The following is a 22286-nucleotide window of genomic DNA, read 5'->3' as shown; positions in this document are numbered from 1 at the left end:
TCCAACTTCCAGAACTAACTAGGAGGATACCAGATTGAGGCTGACAGTCACAGACACAGCTCATTTACTCCAATGCTTTATCTCAGAAAAGATAAGTGTTGCCTTGGCTCTAGACAAACAATAACTCTTCAACGCCTTCGCTGAAGTTCACTGTCACCCTCAGGCAAGTCCAAGTGGCAGACTGCCACACTAGCATGGCTCTCTCCTGTAAAAGGGCGTGCCCCCTCCCACAAAACAACCCTTTTACTATCTACAAATAAACATGGCATTGTTGCTTTATGAAGTATCGCTTGGCACAGCAAGCTCTCTTTCTCATCCCATAACGCACGGCAGAAATGTTTATACATACTTCACTGACGTACAGGGAGTAAATGCAGCAAATGTTCGAAGAGGAGGGAGTGAAGATGGGTACTTTTGCAAAAAAAAACAGCTTTGCTTTATGCACAGATCACATTTTCCTCCAACTTGGAAAGTGACTACGCAGCCAAGAGAACATTGTACTTAGGAAAAAAGTTCTTTACTTCTCTGGATGGAAGGCACAATGCATTTCTTCCAAATTTCACTACAAAAGCTGCTGTAACAAACAGAACCAGGGATCATTCTTATTCTTTGAAGTTCTCAACATATAAGAAATCTATGATGATCTTCGGGTGCTTACTTTAATTATTCTGACTGTGTTTGTTTTTCAGCATTCCAGTTCATTGACCTATTGATTAAAAAGCTCTTGAATGCAAATTGCAGTCTTTTTCTCAAAAACTCTTCATCATTGGGCAGGCAGGACAGTGGCTACACTTAATACCCCTGCCAATACAAAAGTAGATTGCAAAGACAAGAGCAAATTGACTTAGGAACTGAAATTAGCAGACAAAAATAAAGTCACAAATGTTTTGAACTAAAGCTGATTTTATTTGCTATTCTGTCTTCAGGCACCCTGTCTGGTATGGATATCTAGATGCAGATTATTTTTTATTCCGTCTTTCCTGGGAATCTATGAGCAGCCAGCTTGCCTGATGTTCACTTTCTTTGGTACACAATGTACCAAACGAATTCTGTTCTACAGTATTAAACACCAAACTAACAGGATAGAGTGCTGGAAACAAACTTGTGTATGATAATCAATACTAGTGACTCCAAACCCACAGCCTTGAATCTAATGTTTTGAGTTGCTACAGTGCGATAATGTGATTAGGCAACTAGCACGTAATTAACACCGGTTTTTGGATGTCTTTTTTTCCCATTTGTCCCATCAAGAGTAGAACCTTCAGCCAAAGTATAGTCTTCTAATACTGAATTGTTATGTACCTCAAGGAGAAAACAGTTGATTTTCAAACATGTGGTCATTCTGTAGACCACATACTGATTCCAGTTCGAGACAAGGTGATCTGTAGCCAAGATAAAAGCCAAGTGCTCGCAGCAGAGCTTTTATTCGCTCAGATACTGTGTGAGGTTCTGTTGCATTAGGAGGTTGGCTGTTTGTTTAACTCTCACCCCTCCCTGGCTACTGCCAGCAGAGATAAAGATCCATCTGTTTCTCCTATACAGACTTGTGTCTGCTTCCTCTCTTCCATGTGCTTGGGGCTGAACATTGCAAGGTCAAATGTCTGACCTACAGTGTAGAGTGCAGTGACCTACTTCTCTTCACAGCTGTGGGGTATGCAGGCATCTGTTCTATCTCTTCAACCAGGTGTGTGACCCGACTGTACACTGTACACTGCACACCCAGGGCACAGACACAGCGCGAATCAGTCTGCTCCTGCTCCACATTGCATGAGCTAACTCCACAAATAACCCCAGACACTGAATCTTTACTGCATGCTTTAAGTCATGCAGAAACACGCTGGGGAACAGACCAGGGCACTTTCTGCGAACTAGACAGTGCTTCTCTAATTCTCCTCAATCTGAGAAAAAAATGGTAAAAAATGCTCTTTACAGACTGATTGCACAATAACCTTTTAAACCCATCAAACGTAATGCTGCTGTTCTAAGATATTAATACACTTACATTGAAAATAGCCAGTTATTAGACTTCACTGTGGGAGGTATAACAATGGACTCTGGTTCACTTTGCGTATTTATATAGCTACTAACAATTATTTGTAGGCTGTGCGTTATTAAATTTGTGCACAATAGCTCCCAGATCAAATGTGAACAGAAGAGGTAATGGTAGCATTTAACTCAGTTAACCTTACCTAATTTCTGACCATTTCACACCATTGTGTCACAAACAAGTGACAACTGGCACTTTACACTGCTTTATCGACCTTTATTGACCTTTCAGGACTTCAAAACGTCTCTGACGCATCATCTGATAAACACACAACCCACTTACTATCAGTAAAATATTTTCCTGAGGTAGTAACTGCTCCGCATTCTGCCACAGTTCTGGGAGCAAATATCACGTACAACCTTACGAAAGCCAGTTTTTCTCGATATACAAATGTAACATTTCATGCATGCTCTCAGGAGAAGCCGTTCTTAACTTCAACTGGTGAGATGCGCCATCACTGTCATTCCTGTTCTGGTTTCATGGATCTCTGTTATATACATTCTGTCAATAGTGCACTAAGGAAAGGGAAACCAACAACAGGTTTACAGTCGAAATTGCTACAGACACATCAACTGTACACCTGTACAGAATCATATACTGTAGCTCTATATAGAAAAAAAAATTAAGATATACAGAATCAGAGCTCAGTCTAACCCTCCACTGCTGTACCAATGTACAGTAGTACAAACACCTATACTCTACAGTTCAGACAGCAGAAACACCCCAACCGGCCTCATTGTGCCTCAGCACACAATGCAGTCGACTAATCTGCACTCATCCGATTTAAACCAGGGGCTTATGACAGACCGCCGCAGTGAACCCGCTGTTAGGTCAGAAACATGTCTACTTCGGGATTGACAATGTTATTTTCAGTGTGGCAGTGTAATAAAAGGTGAGTTTTGTACAGTACAACTTTACTTCACTGCTGCAAAACAGCAGACAGTCTTTGGCAAACAAGGGCTTGCATTTCTGCGAACCCGTGTAATGCTGTAGTGAACTTTTCAAACCACAAACTCTTTGTAGATCCAGCACGCCGGGGCCAATACGCATTTTTCAACATTTCAGATTAGAAACTAGCTACGTTACACTAGATTTTGGCAGAAACTCACACCTGCGCTCGGTGCCAAAACATTTTATGTAAGAGATAAAAGTTGTACTGTACTAACAAAACAATTCCACTACATGAAACACAATGACGTCTCAGACTAGGTTTAGCCATGAAATAGACAAAGAAGGTGAAGGTATTCATCAAAATTTTAATTGTTAAACAGAGAAATGGGCACCAAAACTTCCCATCAAATATACACTACGAAAAAGGATTGCATGTGTAACTTTTAGTTTTACTTCCAAAAGGAATCCTATGACTACTCCATAATGTAGTCATTATTATATGACTATATGCACACCTGAAGAAGGCTCCACAGCCAAAACATTGTGTTTCTTTTCTTCTCTTTTCAGCAGGGAATAAACCTGTACTTCTTCCTTTGCAGCCTGCGCATGCTGACGCAGCTCCCTACTTGAACTACTGTACATCATTATTATATGACTATTTTATTATACAGTATGTCACATGGGCAGCATGGTGGGGTGGGGGTAAGCATCACTGACTTGCAGTGCTGGGACCCTGGGTTCTGCTCCTGGAGTGCTATGTGTATGGAGCTTGTATGTTCTCCACGGGTTTTCATGGGTTTGCAACCCTGTAGTCGATAAAGCAGTGAGAAAATGAATAAACTGACAGATCAGACAGCCTTGGTGCAGCGCAGGGCTACAGAAGACAGTTGATCACGTCACTGCAAACAAGACAGCCATCAGACACCAATCTGCCACCTAGCCTTCTGAGACACTGGGAAGACCCACAGTAACAGCTGGCTGTCATTTGATAGGACACCAGCTCAGAGACGTTTTGGACAAAACGACCTACTTCGTAGTCACAGAGGCTGAGACGACTGCTAACAAGCTGTGCTTAAAGCGCAAGAATTTCACCCTTGGTGGCGACTCAAAATTGCTTTCAGACCGGGTCCTCACAGCTCTGAAAACCCACAGACAGTGAAATGAGAGGGCGCGTGCCACCGCAGAGCGTCACGGGGGAGGGCCAGTGCCAGTCATGGGAGCAAAAGAATCATGAAAAGGCTAAAGCAGCAGAAAATGAAAAGACGCCGGGCCGATGACGTCGATCTTTACGGGCACCATAAAAAGGAAGGCGTGCGTTCGTAACAAATGACCAAATCACAGTGTTTCGTATTCCTTGGATGCGGTTGAGCTGGAGCTGGGTTCATGCTTTCTACAAATCCTTTGATGAAAGGATTCCGATCCCGAACCCCCCCCACTGATCGCAGGCCATCAAGGACAACTTAGCAATTTGGTGCAGCAGCTGATTATTACTTGCATACTTAAGATGGTTTATTAACACGGAGCACATGTGAATGCTGAGCCATTTTCCCCCTCTGCAGTGGAAAAACCTAGAGCCGAAGCTTTATTCCAAACCAAACTTTTTTTTTTTTAAACTGAGTTATACTGGGCGTGTTGCTGGAGGCTGGAGTTTTTGTTTTTGTTTTGTTTGGAAAACACACGTTTTAGCGAAAAGACTGGCGATATACGTTTCTCGACCCAGGCCTGGTATTCGGTTGCGTACGCTAACAGACGCTGGTGACTGCTGTGACTTGTGCTTGTGTTTAAATGTCCTCCCGACGGCAGTGCGTCAGCTTTTCCTGAAAATCCGGCCTTTTACCAAGTCTCCATACTGACAGCATCCGGGCTGCACTTGACAGAGAGCGCCATATGTCACTTGCAGCAGTCACAGGTGCCTCAGCTCGGGCCATCTGTGCCAACCCTTCTAAGGAGTAACTGGAACTGAATCTACAGTAAGTTAATTAAATCACTGCTCCAGCTTCAACTGTCCGCGATCTGAACCTCATTCGAACTACATTCTCCTTGGATGCTCTCCTTTTCATCTTACGCGATGCAGTCACTGTTAGTCACGGCACTAATAAATGCAATCTGAATGTATTTACTCCTAGACTCAAATACTCAAATGTCATTTTTAGCGACTGTCTCCCCCTGCTTTCAACCGTGACACAAACCCTGGGAACGGCCTTTCTGCTTTTTTTAAAGAAATAAATGTGGGTGTGCAGGATGTCATCTTTGTCTCAGCAGGAGACCGAGCGGCTGGGAACGGTCATGCATTTCTGGCCTGGATCCTTGTCCGTGAGAGAGCTGCTTATGGAAAACAACGTGATCAGAGCAAATGATTCCCAAACTGCGGCTGACGGTTCACCTCGGCCACTCAAGACATTGGCCTTTCCAATTTTCTCAAATGTCAGAGGTACAGCGGGGACATGATTTACAAGGCCCTGCCAATATGGAAATGTAAGTGAAATGTGGGGTGTTATGTCAGTAGATCTAGTTCTCTAGTGCGATGCGATCACAATCCTGTTTCATATTAGCAAGACAAGGAATGTTGTTTCTTCAGCCAAAGAAGAACTGTTAAGCCACCGTCTCTGTTGTTATGCCTTCTCTAAATGTGTTACACATTTGCTGTGCTTACACCAAGATACTTAAAACAAATCTAGGCATGAATGATCGGAGGAAAATGTGCACCTTATGATTATGCACAAGAGCTGTTCGACTAGAAGGCACAAATCTCTGAGGATCCCTACATATAATGCTGAATCTAAACGAAGCAAAGTTCTTTTATTGCTGGGCTGTCCAAACAAACCTCAATGGTTCAGGCCCTCAAACCTGACTGGATGTCGGTGAAAAGTTGCTTAAAAAAGAGCTGCATGAATCTAACTTTCCCAGCAAAGCAGGTGCTGCAACTTCTGCAGTGTGACAGAAGAAAAGCATTCGTGTCTCGAGTGGTAGGGGGGATCCCTTGTGTTCACCTTCTTTCCGATAAATGGGAAACAAACTCTTATTCCATGACTGAAAATGGTTCCTCTTGCGCTGTAATGTTGCCCATCTGAATCAATGAGTCTGTGGGGTTTTATTCTCCTGTCTGAACTGACAGCTGTGGGGGGGGGGGGGGGGGGGTCTTAATTCAGCCAGTGAATGTGGGCTCGTCTCCTGTGCTCTCAATGCAGCGCGACCTCCAGGTTCTGCCTTCACTCATCAGCACGACGGGGCTGAAACCACCAGCTCCTGCATCCCTCTGTGAACAGGCATCAATCAGTGCTGAGCAATAACACAGCCTGGGGTCCACAGAGACCTTCCAGGTCCCCAGGGACTGGCCACACAGCAGCAGTGCGCACAGTCTGGAGATTTAAACCTGGCTGAAATACAGTGCCGACGTAATTACACTGTCACAGGCAGACGGGGGAAATATGGTTGAGGCTGGGGGCAGGCTTTGCTAGTCAAAGCTAATTTTCCAGTCCCCAAACCCCTGTGCTTGGCAAGATTGAGATCTCGTATTGGAACCATGGTTGAAAATGTTAGATCCCTGTCTTATCAACTTATCAAGAGTGGCTTTGACATACTGTAGAGATGACACGTTTCCCACACAGCGTGGAGGTTTACCAGAGACGTCACAAACATAGCCTGACACAGACACTCAGGCAGGAGGTGGATATTTAATTCACATGTGCACAAGCATGGTGAGACTCATCATGTTTGGGGGTGCTCATTTAATTGTCCCAGGCTCTTGAGGTTTTACAGTGGACATATGATTTACACTGAATAATCTAAATACTATCAGCACTCTTTTTAGAAGCTGTTCGTGACTTGCCTTAAAATGTTGAACTATTTTTCAGAGACTAGCTTCTGTTGCATCAATGTGAAAAGGGGATCTTCTCAGAAATGTTCCTGATATTATTCTCACAGGTGAGGGCCAACACGAAGGACAAACCAATGTAAAGTAAGGAGCCTAAACAAATATTTGGGGTTTAGTACACATTGGACATGCAGGACTTAGCAATTAATACAGAATGTTTAAACTTTCTTTGGTGATGGGTTTCTCACTTTCTCACTTGGATAAGCGTGAATAAGGTTCTACAATTCTGTTATCTTCAGAGTGTTTTTTTTAGTTTATAACCCCAGATTCACTCAGAGTGCCCCCTGATTTCTTATCTTCTCTGAACACATATTCTTTCCATTCATGCCTGCAGGACTGGCACCTCCGTTCATAGCCACTTCCCCTTGCTGGTCGACTGAACCTTTGAATTTATCATTTGTAATCCACCATTATCAGGCAGAAGCTGTCACATCTTACTGAATCTTACTTCAATTCCTTTGAGTGACACGATAATATCCTCTGTGCCTGTTTTAGCACCATAGCTGGAATAGTCATTCTAAAATTCTACAAGCACTCCATTTATTCCAAATTCTGGAAAGAAGGACTCATGGATGGTGGATTTAGCACGGGGAGCTGTAGGAGGTCATTTATTTTTCCTTTACCAAATAACCAAATACCAGTAAGGCATATAACAGAGGGGCACACCCCAGTGTAGGTTAAGTTCTATGGTCTAGATGTGACGGGTTCAAGCCTGGGTCATGTCAGTACGCCCTAGGACTGCTGAGTCTGGGGTAGGATTAGTCTACCGGGGCTCTTAGCTCTCAGCGACTCCTGTAGCCTCATGAGTAGTTGCAGGTTAGCAGTGCTGTCGGCGAGTCCGTTTTCACTTTCTCATTCTCCTCCCTTGTAAGAGTGCAGGGTTGGTGAGGGATAAATGCTCTTTTTGCAGTTCCTAATGAGGGCGCTTTGACAAAAAAGTAATTGGCGATTCTGAATTCAAGAAAAGAAGTATGAAGAGAAAAAACCAAAGAGAAAGACGAGAGCTTAGGAAGTATAAATAGCAGTTGGGGGGGGACTTCCTCCGGCCTAAATCAAAACAAGGTCCTGTAACCGGGACAAAGAAAAGGGGGCAATTGAGCAGCTGCAAAAGGCAACAGGAGAGAGGTTAAATTTGTCAAGTGGAGCAGGGGGCTGTGGCCGGGGCCAGAGGCAGGCCTCCGTGGAGAAAGAAGTCTGCACGGGACTCTGCTAACACGTGTTGACAGCGGACCCAAACCTGTCAGCTCCGATTCCTGCCTGGCTGACTGAAACATGGAGAAAAATAAAGCTTTTCCTTAAAAAAAAAGCCCCCTTCCACCACCACCATCCACCCCCTTCCCCTCCCGGCCTAGAGCACACAATGAGGCCTTTGTTGGCCACCAGCATCAACACAATGTGGAGTGGTCACCCGATCATGAGCAGAAAAAAAAAAGGACCACAAACCTGCACTGAACTGCATCAGCAATGACAAACTAGACATCACAGACACAAATACAAGTGCCTCTGCGCCACTGAAGCCCACAGGTCAAACATGTAGAGCACAGACGCTGATGAAACTGAGCTTCAGATGCACAAACAGGATTAGTGCAAAGCTACTAAAATACTAGATTATGTCAACATTTGGTTGTCCATGCTACAGTACTTTGTATCACAGCATATAACATAATTAAGATAATTTTTATGTTTTGCTCCAGAGACAAAAGTCGGGTCACAAGGAACACGCATTTTTGTGCATTTCCAGCCAGAGATACTGAATTTCGCCTGATTTATGAACGAGAAAGGAAAAAGGAGAGACCCAACTTTGTACTGGAGCAAAATGCTGCAAAAGTCAATCCTACCAGGAGTTTTCATGGGCTCTGGGACCACATAAGAGTTTTTTTTTTAGATATTTCTCAGTATTTCATCATTTCAAGAGTTGAATACTGTACAGAAATCCAAATAAATCCAAATAGAAGATAACACAGTCTGCATGTCAATATCACTGTTTAAATATGTGTTTATTCAATGCATGTAACAGGAACTGACTTCTTGCTTTATTGATTCTCCTGACAGGACTGTTTCACTTCTACGTAGAGAAGGTTATCATCTCAGTGACTCAAGTGAACAGTGAACTGAAACATCCCACTCTCCCGACAGAATTCACTGAAGACAGCAAATATTAGAACTGTCTTCTGTACCTGTCTACAGCTGCTGTTCTATTAACGCTGGGCTAGTTTTCAGAGCACTCTCGGCTTGTGAATATCAATTAGGGAAAAACATAATAAGCCACCAGCACTGTGGGCAGCTCCAGACTTTTTCTTATGGCATCTTGAGAACAGATTAACTTTTGGCAGGTCTAGTATATTTTCTAGTTGGACATACACCAACCTTTCTCTTTGTCTAAAGGCTGCAGACCCACTCCCACCTATGAAACTGGAAACTTAATTAACTCAAGAGACTTTGAATAGAAACGGGCTAGAAATTTGGCAGCTAGTTCTCAGCTCAAAATAAACTGTTTAGCGTATTATATTTGGGAAGCCAGGAACCAATCAATAACAAAAAAAAAAGACACATGTGAGCTGTGATCATGCACTCTTTTTGATGAAGTTAAGAGCCTTCTTAAAACTATGACCTTGCAAAGAAAAAATTTCAAGTGCACTTTTGAAAGTGCAGGGAGGTCAATTTAAAGGCTTTCAACATGAAAAAGTTTTTTTTAATCTAAATTTCAGTTTGTCCCAACTTGTTTATAGTTTCATATCTGAGTATACTCAAAGTGAAATCTCATTTTAAAAACCATAAACAAAAACAGAGAAAAGGTAATGGTAGATTAAGGTCGATAATGTAAAATTCATTTATAACAATCGAGGTCTGTTTGGGGAAAGTGATTAATAATATAAAACCAGGAGGAACACTACTTGTTCTGTAAAAAAAAGAAGTAACACCTATTTCAGAAGTGCTGATATTTACACACACTGACAGTAACAGATGGCTTTTTAAAAACTGCAAACCACTGTACCAAAAAATTCAGCGTAGCAGAATGCTAAAGACAAGGTTTGTTTCAGTGCTACAAAATAGTTCTTTCAGTGTTTACTTCATTTACAAAAAGGCTAATCGTATTTAAAATGTGTTTAAGTGATACTGAGAGTTCGATAAAGATAGAAATTCAGACAACCCTTTCTAGATTATAACACACAGAAAACACTAACAGGATCACATATCCAAATAAAAGGCTAGTACACAACAAATCAGCCCTAAAGGACTGGAATCACCTTGTAACAGATAGAAAACATTACAAAAGGCATAGGCAAGGAGCAAACACAGATACAAGCCTTCTGGAATCATTTAATCTCCTTTTTCAGCAAATCAAGGCTAACTGGAGATACAAATTAGGGACGGAGCGGTGGCTCTGTGGCTAAGGATCTGCACCGGTGGCTGGAAGGTTGCCAGTTCAAATCCCCCAGCCAGCAGAGGAATCCTACTCCTGAGCAAGGCCCTTAACCCCAACTGCTCCAGGAGCGCTGTACAATGGCTACCCCTGTGCTCTGATCCCAAGCTTCTCTCCCTGTCTGTGTGTCTCATGGAGAGCAAGCTGGGGTATGTGAAAAGACTAATTCCTAATGCAAGAAATTGTATACGGCCAATAAAGTGATCTTATCTTAAACTGTCCTGTAACAGCTCTCATGGAATTAATCATTTGCCACTTTTTGATAACAAACATTGTCTGGATATTTTGGGACTTTCAAAGGCAGTTAGAAGGGATTAAAAATCACAGCTGTGTGAAATGATTGATAGAATATTTGTGACTGGAACTACGGGGATCAATACTTGGCGAAGCTGAGGCACGGCCGTAAAATTGTGAATGCGGCAATCACCATTCAGGTGAACGAAATGAGATAAAACCGATCCGACCAGACAGGATAGAAAAGACATTTTTCAAATACCGTGAAGGTTTCCGGTTTGTTGACCTAAACCAACCTCTAGACTCTTTAATAAAATGTAGCATTTATTAAGATTGCATGAGAACAACAACAATGTGCCAACTAATACAAAGAATAGATCAAATCAATGCATGTACTACCCAGCAAACAAGTTCTTAACCTCCTTGTAAACCCAATCCAAGCCACTGAATAATCGTTACGTGTAGCATGAATGGTGATCCAGCTGTTCCATTCCAAGATGAACTGCTGCTGTCAGTGTTGATCAAATCCAGAGTTCATTGAGCAACACAGCTAAGGTTCTACGGGACATATGCCAAACAATTCAGTCTGATCCTGTATGTTTTACTCCAGTCAGCTGCCAATGATGAGCAGGAGAAGACATGACTTCTGCTCAACCATTTCCACCAGATTTTGATGGGGGGTTCAGCTCCACTCAGACTCTGGAAGTACCAGGCCCGACTGCCAAACGTAGATGGAGGCTACCGTCAATCCACTAACATGCAAAAAAAAAAAAGAAGACAGGAGGCCTTTCACACCAACTGCTGCAAATCCGCTTTCTGAAACACTCCATTCGTCAGGATTGAATTGAGCAACAAGGGTGGTGAGATCTGAGGGAACTTTGTGCCGACACAGAAACAGTATGTTTCTATGGATACTAAAGATGACCTCACATTAAAAGCACAGCGAAATATTAATGGTGAGACTGAGTGGCAGGGCACTTGTGCAATCACTGTAACTGAAAGAAAAGAATAATTGTTCCAGAGCCAGCAAAAAAAAAAGGAGTTGCTCTTAACTTGTGACATTCCTAAAACACTCACCTTCCTGTGGTATTCCTATGCTAATACACTCAGTGCTATTTCGGCTCTGTGTAAATATTGAATTTTTTTATGGTTTGGAAATGAAGGAAATCTGCACCTTGATCTAACTTAAATGGAATGATCAACTGACTTGCCCTTTGCGATAAAAATGCAATTATAGTTGATTAGTTCATTTTCCAGGCTTTTTTATTGGATTACCATTAAGACCATTGTTATATAAGTTCAGGTCATTAAGTAATTGATACTGTTGCAACATTACCTTCCTAGTGTTACTATACATACTGTATAGCAAGGCTGTTCATATACTGTTTTTTTAATTGAAGTTTATAACAGTTAGGGGGTTATTAACCTGGTAGGTTATGGCCAGCTATTTGTTACAGTAAACCTGGTGAGGGGGAGGGGGGTACCTCTTTCAGTATATCTACTTTAATTTTAAGACTTTATGTTCTTCCATGGGCATGAGAATCCCACTAACAAAGTTAAGCTTTCCAATCTGTTTAGATTGCACTTTGAGCAAAGGCTGTTTCTCACCAACAAGCCAGCAAACCAGATCCAAAGCACAGCTGGAGGATATGACATTCCCTTCATCAAACCCTTGAAGATTTCTTTCCATTATGTCACAAAAGCAAGTTCAAAGCACCTGGTTCAGTACTCTCTGCTGTGGCAGAAATCAGTGAATGACCTCCTCCTGATTATAAGAAATCATATATATATAACCTGCATACTGCACCTTGATTAGATGCATCTCTGCTTGGAATGAGTATGTTATTCCATGTGTTTGACTGTGAAATATGATTGGGGCCAATCTACACTACCTGGGCCACAGAAATCCCACCTTAATCGGTTACAACATTGTTGCCTGTCTGCCAGGTGCAAAAGATACCCACCCAACTAAACACTCATTTGGATAAGACTGTGGTTTATAAAGATATGTCATCAGTATTTGTGGTATCTGTAAAGACAAGCAACTGTCACTAAGTGTCTGCTGCATGGAGCCCATTCAAGAACAAATCTTGTTTGATGACATCACCAGCATAATAGGTGTCCGCTGGGTACCATTTGCAGGTGTTTTGAACCACAAAATGGGATTTACTCAACATCACACAGACAATTCAAAACACGTAAATTCACCGTTACTTCAACAAGTGCTGGAAAATGGAGCAAAACGATACAGTCCAAAACCTACAGTCTACAGCTGGGATCCTTAACATGATCAATTATTCATTTAAAACACTCTTTTATAGACAAATGTCTTTGTGGTTAAAAAATACACATTTCAGACGTCTTTTATGAATCACAATTGCCTTTTTAAGACTCACAAGTGGTTAGCACCAAAATGTGATCATATACTCCTGTGTTGTCCTGTTAACCCCTTTATGAATAAAGTCTGTTGCATCAGAAACTAGTTAACATAGTAAAAGTGCTACTTTAACTATAAATAATAATAAATGACTCCACCTTTCATAATATATTTTGCACTTAATATGTGAATAACCAATACTTCCAAAACCCATGCATGTCCAAACAATGACATAGCTGGGGGGGGGGAAGGATGTCTCTTTAAAACCAAACCCTGCGTTCGCATTCCCAAGAAAATACAATCACAGAGAACCATAATCTCGCACCCCATCATTTCAAATGAGTCATGTTGTTTTCAAATCAGCCAGAAATATTTGACAGAATTAACACCCACCTCCTCTGCAGTTTCCAGAGGCTGGAGTTGACGCATACAGTATCTACTTGCATGTCAAGCAGGCAGGTTCAGGTAATGAAGGAAGGGTTGGTCCCCTCATTTGCTCTTAGTCTGTGCAGTAAATCTAGTCTGAATAGTGACATAACTAGGGCCTAGATGTGTTTGTTCTCAGTGGGACAAGCCTGGATTGTCTGCCTTAAGCATAAAACAAAACAGCCAGTAATGCAACACAAGAAATGTAACAGCCTTTGTCACAGCCAATATTACAGACTATTAATGGGTTGAAATGTAGGTTTAAGACACAATGTCTTAAAATGTCACCAAAATTTCCACCAGACACATGGCCAATACACAACTGAGGATGATGTAATTAAGGGAGTACCACAGGGATCGCTATTAGGATCAATGCTTTTTATTTTTTGTAAACTATATCATGTTCACAGATGACGGCACAACACAAGAACCGGCAAACGTAGTACAAACACCAAAAGACATTTTAAAAGATTTTGAGTTCAAGACTGTGCAAGCGTCTGGATGTTGACTTTTAATACAGACAAGCACAGAGATGTACATTGTGTTCATTCTTGGTCATCACGTTACAAACATGTTATTGCTGCACTGTAAGGGTACAGTGGCAAGATAAATTCCTGAGTTCACAGGAAAGACCTGCTCTCACCGGCTAACCGGTAATTCCAATGGAAGTGTAGATATGGCAATAAACTAATCTACTCTAACAGAAATTAATCTTTTCAGCCTTCAATGGAGAGCAGTACCCAGAATCAAGAGTTCCAGATATTTCAAGGCACTGAAAAAGTCATCCCAGTGGACTTCTTCAGAATCAAGACAAACACACACCAGGGGGACAAACAGAATCTGGGGAGGGGTTGGGAGCTGCAGTTCTGGTGGATGAAGTGAGTCCCCTCCTTTGTGTCAAGCGCTGAGGGATGAAAACCAATATACAAACACAATTATTATTACTGAGTACATGAAGTTAGCACACTAAGACCATTAGCTGAGAGTTTCTGCATGGATTAGCAAGTCCCTTACGGGTTGAGAATACTATTGTTGGCCAATGTGTCACAAGGCTTGTATAAATATTTCCTGAGACCAATAAGGGCCTATTTTTGTGTTTATTGAAAATCCATGAACAAATGGGTGGTTTATGCAGGTTTAAATATTTACTACTGGAGGAGGCTAGGTGCAATAAAAGCGACAAAACTTGCTCTGCATTCAGTGTCTTAACTGTGAGTCAGCAAAGGATTCCAGTGTGTCAGTTGCTGACATATTTGTATAATTAGAAGACAACTCGTATTATTATAAGAACTGCTGTGGCATTTCTCCTCAGGATAACCTGAAACCTGAATCAGGTTTCCTGTTGCTTGAAATGCCATCTGCATGTTGTTTCACAAAATACCAACATAAACTGGTCACCTTGGCCTTTTTAGGGATGAAGATATTTAATTATGTGCTTCACTTGTACCGGAGCTGCTGTCTGTATTAATTCATAACAAATAAAAATGACAAAAGTAAGGTCTGTATTACCTGTGAAACAGAGTAACCTGATAGGTTTTGCTGTTACCAAAATGATTCCAAGTGCTTGCTGATCACACATCTTCAGCCCAAATCGCTCAACTGCACATCATGCCTGAAAACTGCATATACTGTACACAATCCCTTAGCCAGTTCTCATACAGCAGGCTGAATTTAGCAATCCCCAAAGCAGGGAAGAAAGCAAAGTCATACAATGCAAAGCAGCTAGATCCGTTTCAAGTTTCACAGGTTGCAGTCTCTAATACTGTCAGATACCAGGTCCTGGATAGCTCTGTCTAGTTTCTTTAATTTGAGTACATTTGCATCTACAGAAGATAATATTGCTCTTCTGCCTAATGAGTAGTTCATGGTGCCTAAGATATTCTAAACCTGTTTCACTGGTATTTTCCTCTGCAAAAGTGAGAACCTAGAGGTTGACTTTTCTTCAAACATTCATTGTTTCTCTGCTTTTCAGATAGGAACAAAGGCTATTTGCTTAACCGCACTTGTCTAATTTAGTTTAGAAAACATCAGTGGACCTAAGAGGATGGTACAAATGAAAGCCTTAGATCTAGCTTCGAGAAAACGTTCTTCTGTCTCGTGAGAGGCAACCGGTATTGAGATATAGTCAACACAATTGGCGGTAACCTAACAAAATAAGGACATTAAAATTGAATCTGCAATATTTAACATGAGAAATATTAATGGAAGAAACTGGGCCTTTGGATTTTCATTAGAATACAAAAACCAGCATTGAACACTGTACCAATTTTATCGTGCTAGAGAAATTACACTATTTAGGATACTGTAGGTCAATCATTACTTTTCAGGAGACTTGAGAACATGTATATAGGGATTAGGAATTCCAAATCTGCATTTCACTAGAAGACTTTATCCGCTTCAGATCTGTATCACAACATTTATTTGCAAATGCGGCCCATTAACTTCAGATACAGGCTTTATTAACCTTGCGTTCCATGAAGGCCAAAGATCCAGCTCTATGAAGGAGATGAAGCGCAGCATCTAGCATGGAGAATATAGAACTGGAGGAAACGAAGACTTCATAATCTTGTATTGATAACACTCCTTACTCTGCAGCACCACTACAAATGTAGCCTAACCAACCATCTCCAGAGATACATAATCGAACTCTTTCTGATAAGCAAGATGAGCTGCAAACTTAAAACAGCATTATGCCAACTTTTCAAAATCCTTCCGAGTTGCCATGTTATTGTCACCTACGGCTACCACTGTACTACTAAAACAAATAAAAGCAAATGATTTATGGATTGAATTAGTTTGACATCCCACTTCCCCATGCTATTTCCAGATATATCCTTCAAATATTGTCCTTTTTTTTTCTCTGACGTACAGTATATTAGGGGTGGCACAGTGGCGGAGTGGTTAACATTGCTGACTCACAGCACTGGGGTCCTAGGTTCAATTCTAGACCTGGGGTACCGTCTGTGTGGAGTTTGCATTGCAGTTTTCTCCGGTTTCCTCACATAGTTCAAAAACATACTTGTAGGTTAGTTGGGTTCTTGGAAAACTGGCCCTGGTGTGAGTGTCTGTGTCTGGGAGTGTCCAGAGTTGGACTGGCATTCTGTCCAGGGTGTACCCTGTCTTGTGTACATTTCTTGCTGAGCTAAGCTTCTGCCACAACCCTGAATTGGAAGAATTACTTAGAAAATAGATGGATAGAAGTTTTTTAAGCAATGACCAACAAGCAGAGGCTGCAAGAAGCATTTACACACAGTGCATTCCATTGCAATCTCAACAGAAATCTTGAGGCCTGTGTGCAGACCAGGGCAAGGACTACTGTACATTGTAGAGTTAGAAAATGAAATGCAATGCTAAAGCCTAGCACGTACAGTACATGGGACACTCTGCATTGTATGTCCAGAACGATGCATTTGCAGGATGCACACTGACCTAAAAAACAATTTAAATGTGCTGCAGAATTACAGAAAACCAGAGCAAAGAACAGTCAGTTAGTTTTTTAAAATATTAAAAGCACAGTTTAGTTTATGCGATACAATAAGTCTGTACCAGTGGAGTCCAGCCTTGGTGCATAAGCTCTACAAGATGATTTAAGCTTTCAATTTTCAAGCTTAACATTGATCCTCAGTCCCTGACTGAAGAAAAACCTAAAACCTTAGGACCTTAAAACCTTTGACAGCTAAACCAGGACTGGATATTAACCTGCCTTTGTGGTAAATGTAACCCATCGGACTTTAAAGGTTTACTGAAGACATTCAACAGCACACAAGATCTCACAGGGCTTAACGGCAAATGGCAGTCTTTGCGTTTGCCACCTGTCTGCTAATTTTGCTCTAACTCAAAACAGGTTATTCATCTATTAACCTTTAGTTTCACATTATTTCTGCAGGTACTGAGACTAATTATTTGACATGCAGGGATACTAGGAAGCTATAAAGCAAGCCCATTAAAGAAAGCGCAAAGTCCTTGTCACTTTCTAATACTACTGCAGTGAGCAAAGTGCTGAGAGAGGGGATTCCTTTCAGCAAAGCTCTGCATCTTAATGAAGGACTGGAAAGCCTCATCATAATAGAAATAACACTTATCTTTATTGACATACTGTCAGTACAAGAGCCACAAACCTACAGTAAGGCCACTGCAGCTCACAGTCCATGAATTTCCCCTCTCTTGTATCTGGTGCTACAGCTTAACCACATCACGGATTCCATGAAGATATTTTTATAGACCATTACTCATCTATATTTAATCGCTGCGTCCAAGGATCAGATAAATATATGCCGTTTGGTACCACAGATATAATCAAACCCCCCTTTTTTTCCATTACATGCTTTTATTGCAGGGAGGGCCTCTCTGTCTCCAGTACAAAGGGGAGGCTGGTAATCTTGAGCCTGGCTTTCACCTGTCAAGGGGTTCATTTTTCACGTCCCACGAGAAAGCGGTGATTCATCGGAGCCATTTTTTATGCTCTGTTCAGCCTTCGCCTGTCCTGTGAAAGACAGCCTTGGCCCCTTCCACATTCCTCGCACATTGGACGGATTTTGAAATTGACAGAGGAATATTTTATTCCAGGCCCGAGCTTGGCAGACGCCGCCGGGGAGAGAAATCGTGAAGGGCTGAGCGACGTTGTGGCCACTACGGAGAAGGCAAGCACCCATGCTCTGATGAAACACCGCAAAAAATCCCCAGTTTATTTTGCCCAGAAGCCAAGTAACACTACCATGGCCAATCGTACATACTGCGTCCTCATGACATGACCAGTTTGTCGGTGTTTTTGTCAAGATGCAGTTTGTTAATAGAGCAAAAAACGAGTTTCACAAATGACTTAGTTCATTTTAAGAAAGGAAACTTTTAGCCTGCCTAGGTAAAGGAATCGGTGAACACAGACAGGAGATTAAAAGGGCCTCGTGTTTAATAAAAAAACAAAAGCAAATGGATCCTGCAAATTGTTAGGAGGTTTCTTTCATAAGCACCTTCACCTGGATATACTGTGAAAACAACTTCAGATACCGAAGTGCACCAGGTGCATTCTCCACATGACAGGTCATCTTTCACTACCACAGTTTCAGAAATGTTGGTCATGCCCCGTATCTTAAGGTTGCCAATAAATCATTTTTACCCAAAAGAAACCATGTTATTCTAATGCCGTTTTGAAAACTCAGTACTTTTATATTGGGCTGTTGGTTTGTAGTTGCCATTAATATCTTTTCAAGTCTCGCTTCACCTTATTTACCACATTCTCACTCCCTTAAAGTTAGCCAAACAGCTCTCAAGATTGAATGTTTCAAATTATTTACGCTGGGATACAGGTGGGAATTTCCCTACATAAAACATACCCAAATGTCCTTCCTTATCTTCCATTATGTTTTACTCAGCTGTTGGGCATCCTATGAAGCAATTGTTTTTTAATTCTATCTGGCGTGCTTGTTAAAAAGGAAGTTAACATGTAGATTCTTTTAAAAGCAGCCAGAATGTGCTTTGAAGGAATGTGGGCTGTGCAGAAAATAAAGTCCAGGCTACAGCGAAGTGTTTTGTGCATCGAGCAGAGTCCAACACTTGCTGTAGGTAGTGTGTGTAGTGGCATAAGGCTAAAGTATTGTGAAAAACATCCCCCAAAAAAGCAATTGCTCAATGGAACAATAACATTAAAACGACCCTGCCAGTAAAAAGAACTGGAAGAGACCCACAGGTGAAATCAGAAGAGGGCTACAATTCATATCTGAATCACTTCAGAAACAGCAGGGCTTAGGGAGGCCTGAACTAGTGTCTTTACAGTACACAATATGTCACTCAGTACATGACAGATGGAAATTCCTAGCTACAGGAATGAGGTGTTCAGATGGACCTCCACTGTGACAGCTGTGACCTTCTATTATTAACCATCTAACCAGAATTTCTCATTTATTTTGTATACACATCATCTGGCTGGATCTGCAGCTACCCCCAAGCAATCCAGTCTAATTTTAGTCCACTTTCCTGTATGAAGTGCTATCTGGGGAAATCTGCCATTGATAGACTAACATCTTTCTTCAGCAGTGCAAGACGGGACATTTTAGCAGCAGCTGATCTTGGTCTCGAGCAGAATGGAATGGCACGATTGATAAATGCACTCTGAATGAGAGACCTGCTCAGCACCGGAGTATACTTTTGCAAAAAGAAATGGGTTTCTGCATGACTGATGAACGATTTGGGCATGGTCGCTTTTGGATCCCTTCAGATAGAAATAAAATGATTAAAATAATACTGCGAATCCTGATGACATCTCGAGCTGCAAGGACAAAGGGCGAAGAAACGTAGTTGCACTCTTTTTTAAAATCTACACAACTTGTAAAAGTCTACACTTCACTTCTAGGTAATATTAACACTCTTTCATATAACAAACAGCACTCAGGAGATGCTAACACGGCAGCACAAAATCTTCTGAGATGCTTATCAACTACCACGGAAGAAACTGTTAAAAATCAGGACTTTTATATTTATATTGATGCGACTTGCACGCTTTTCTGGAAAAGAAAGTCTACCTGATCAACATACACTGTAGATTAAAAAGTACACTAGGTACAGCTGGACGAGCTTCAGTTGCTTTTAGCGATTATACACAATCATTCCAACAAGTTCAAAAGCTATTCATCCAAAAGTCTGACCCAACAGCACAGGGATTTCTGTTTCCTGTTGCAGTGCTGATGAGAAGCCCTTTGCGATATCCAACATATTGTTTTTAAGTATGCATGACAGCAGCATCTAGGAATCTGCTAAGAAGTGTCCACACAACCGATTTCAATGCTTAGTTGGCGATGCCGGCAATTGTTTGATATCCCAGAGTCCGCTTGGGCTACAAAGAATGGATTTTCAAATCATTCTCTCCTGGTTCTTATTCCCGCTGAGCTCTCAATTCGTGATACCTTCACCTCAACGGGCAAAGGGTTAAAACGGGCGCAGGAGTCCGATTGTTTAAAAGCCCTCGTTTTAAGTGCCAAGCAAAGATAAATTTCAACGTAACTTGAAATCACAAGTCTGAATCACCAGTGTTTCCATTTTGTTTTTCAGTAATTGTCAACACCAAAACGGGATGGATTCTGGTACAGTTCTTATGCAGATTATATCAAAACTCAATGGGAGACCTGCCAGGTGTTCTGTGAAACTTCGTTGATCAATGCAGAAAGATGCAGACTGTTGCATGCAGGTCAACCGGACATACACTGACGCTGACATCATTTGGAAAATTGTGTACAATTCTGGTCCCTACATTATATAATGATAATACTGCAGCTCTAGAATCAGTCTATTGAAGAGCAAGCAGATACATTTCCAGCCTTAAAGGACAGGCTAAAAACAGGGAAAACTACTAAGAGGACCCGATTTGTGCACTGAAAATCCTCAAGGGCACTGGGCAAAGTCAACCCTGGGCACTCCTTCAGAATCAACAGCGAAGCACCAAAAGTGAATCAGAGGACAAAAATGGAAATTGCAGAAGTGGATTAAACACAGAGAACAGGAGGCACGTCTTTATGCACAGGGCTGCAGGAGTATAGAACAAACCTCCCAGACATGCCTACTTGCAGAAACAGACAAACGAGATTCTAGGATCATTTAGGTACCAGCAAAAAATACGATGGCTAAATGGTTCCTTCGCGTTTGCTACCTTTCTTATGCTTTTGCCCACCTGCTCAGATTCAAGAGGTCTGGGTTTGCTTGTTGGGTTTAAATACATTGCCATGTCTTCACACCCAGGGGGTTCCCAGACTAATTCAGCCCCCGTCTTTATATGTTGATTCATTACCAGCCATATGAACAGGAATCAAACACAGGGCTTACTGTTGGTTATGATGTACAAAACAATATTAGACTGATGGAAAAAACAACAAGAGCAAAATCCTAAACCGAGCAGGTTATTTTTTTTGAGTGTTCCTTTCTGTAAGGAACTAAAGCTCATTTACCTGAGGTAAATGGAAGCCCCATTTAGAACAATATTTTTCTATACTTGTTCCATAATGTTCTAGAATAGGTTCTAGAAAAGGTGAATATTCCTAAAAGAGCAGCACAAAGGTAACATTAGGTTACTTAAGATAACCTAGATGACTCTTGAGGGCAGCTGAGCAGGAGGAGTTTAAAATGGTTAGGTAGGGAGAGTTTGGTCATTGAACTTTGCCGCCTGCTAGCTGCGTGGTTCTTCTAATTATGCAATCAAGTGGAAATTCCTGCTTTAATTAAAAACAGTTACACATGTGATTCCAACTAATAAAAACCATGGATAGGGGAAAAATTCCTTTTCCATCCCTTGCCAGGTTCAGACATTTCTTTCATTCCTGCCCAAAAGAGTACAGAAGCGCAAAGTCTTTCCGTCTTTTAAGAATTAGTCACCCCAGTTAGTGTCATTCTATTTAATTTAGTCATTCAGCTTAAATTCATTAGAAAAGAGGTATACTTGATCATAGCTCTGGCATTACCATCATTTTAGGAAGTAATGTTTATAGCAGACGCTCGTCTCCTGAAGTGTGGTTCTGATGGGTTCGATGATCCGGCTGGACCGAGGGGCATTTCTGTAACGGAAGCATCAGCTCTCTGCTTCCTTAGTGACGCACGAATAAAAACACAACCCCAAGTGCTTGGCAGGCTCGAGGCAGGGTTTCAGGCCAGTTCCGAAGACGCAAACAGCAGTAATGCGTTGCCACACTTCTGTCAGCATTCCCCCACAATTATGGCATAAAACCCCACCAAGAGCTTTTGTTTCTTACGGGCACTCTAGTTCTGCCACCAGCTGCAGACACAGCCACCTCGCGATCAAGAGCTGCTGATGTCTCTGTGAATTCCCCTCACCCCGTGCTGCTGTCTGCTGTGTACTGCTGCCCTCATTAAAAGCAGCCACATTTGTTTTGATGCGTTTCCTTGGCTGTCTATCCAGGGGTGATTTGAGAGCCCGAGCCAGGGTTGCACCACTGTGAGCACAGCCTCGTTACTGGCATGTGTTTCTTAAGAGCACTGTGCTTCTGTTATTTTTATCCCCCTGGACACAGAGGTG

The 22286-nt window shown here is 41.7% G+C and overlaps 1 protein-coding gene across 9 annotated transcripts in view; it reads right to left on the bottom strand.

Annotated features, from left to right (window-relative positions):
• The window catches only part of mpripa (myosin phosphatase Rho interacting protein a), a 169783-nt gene that overhangs the window by 73432 nt on the left and 74065 nt on the right, over positions 1-22286 (bottom strand). The gene's annotated exons all lie outside the window — the stretch shown is intronic.

Source organism: Lepisosteus platostomus, chromosome 19 (genome assembly GCF_059453375.1).
Source record: "Lepisosteus platostomus isolate fLepPlt1 chromosome 19, fLepPlt1.hap1, whole genome shotgun sequence".
Lineage (NCBI taxonomy): Eukaryota > Metazoa > Chordata > Actinopteri > Semionotiformes > Lepisosteidae > Lepisosteus > Lepisosteus platostomus.
Note: the sequence above shows the minus strand (reverse complement) of the source record. Positions and strands in the feature narration are given on the sequence as shown.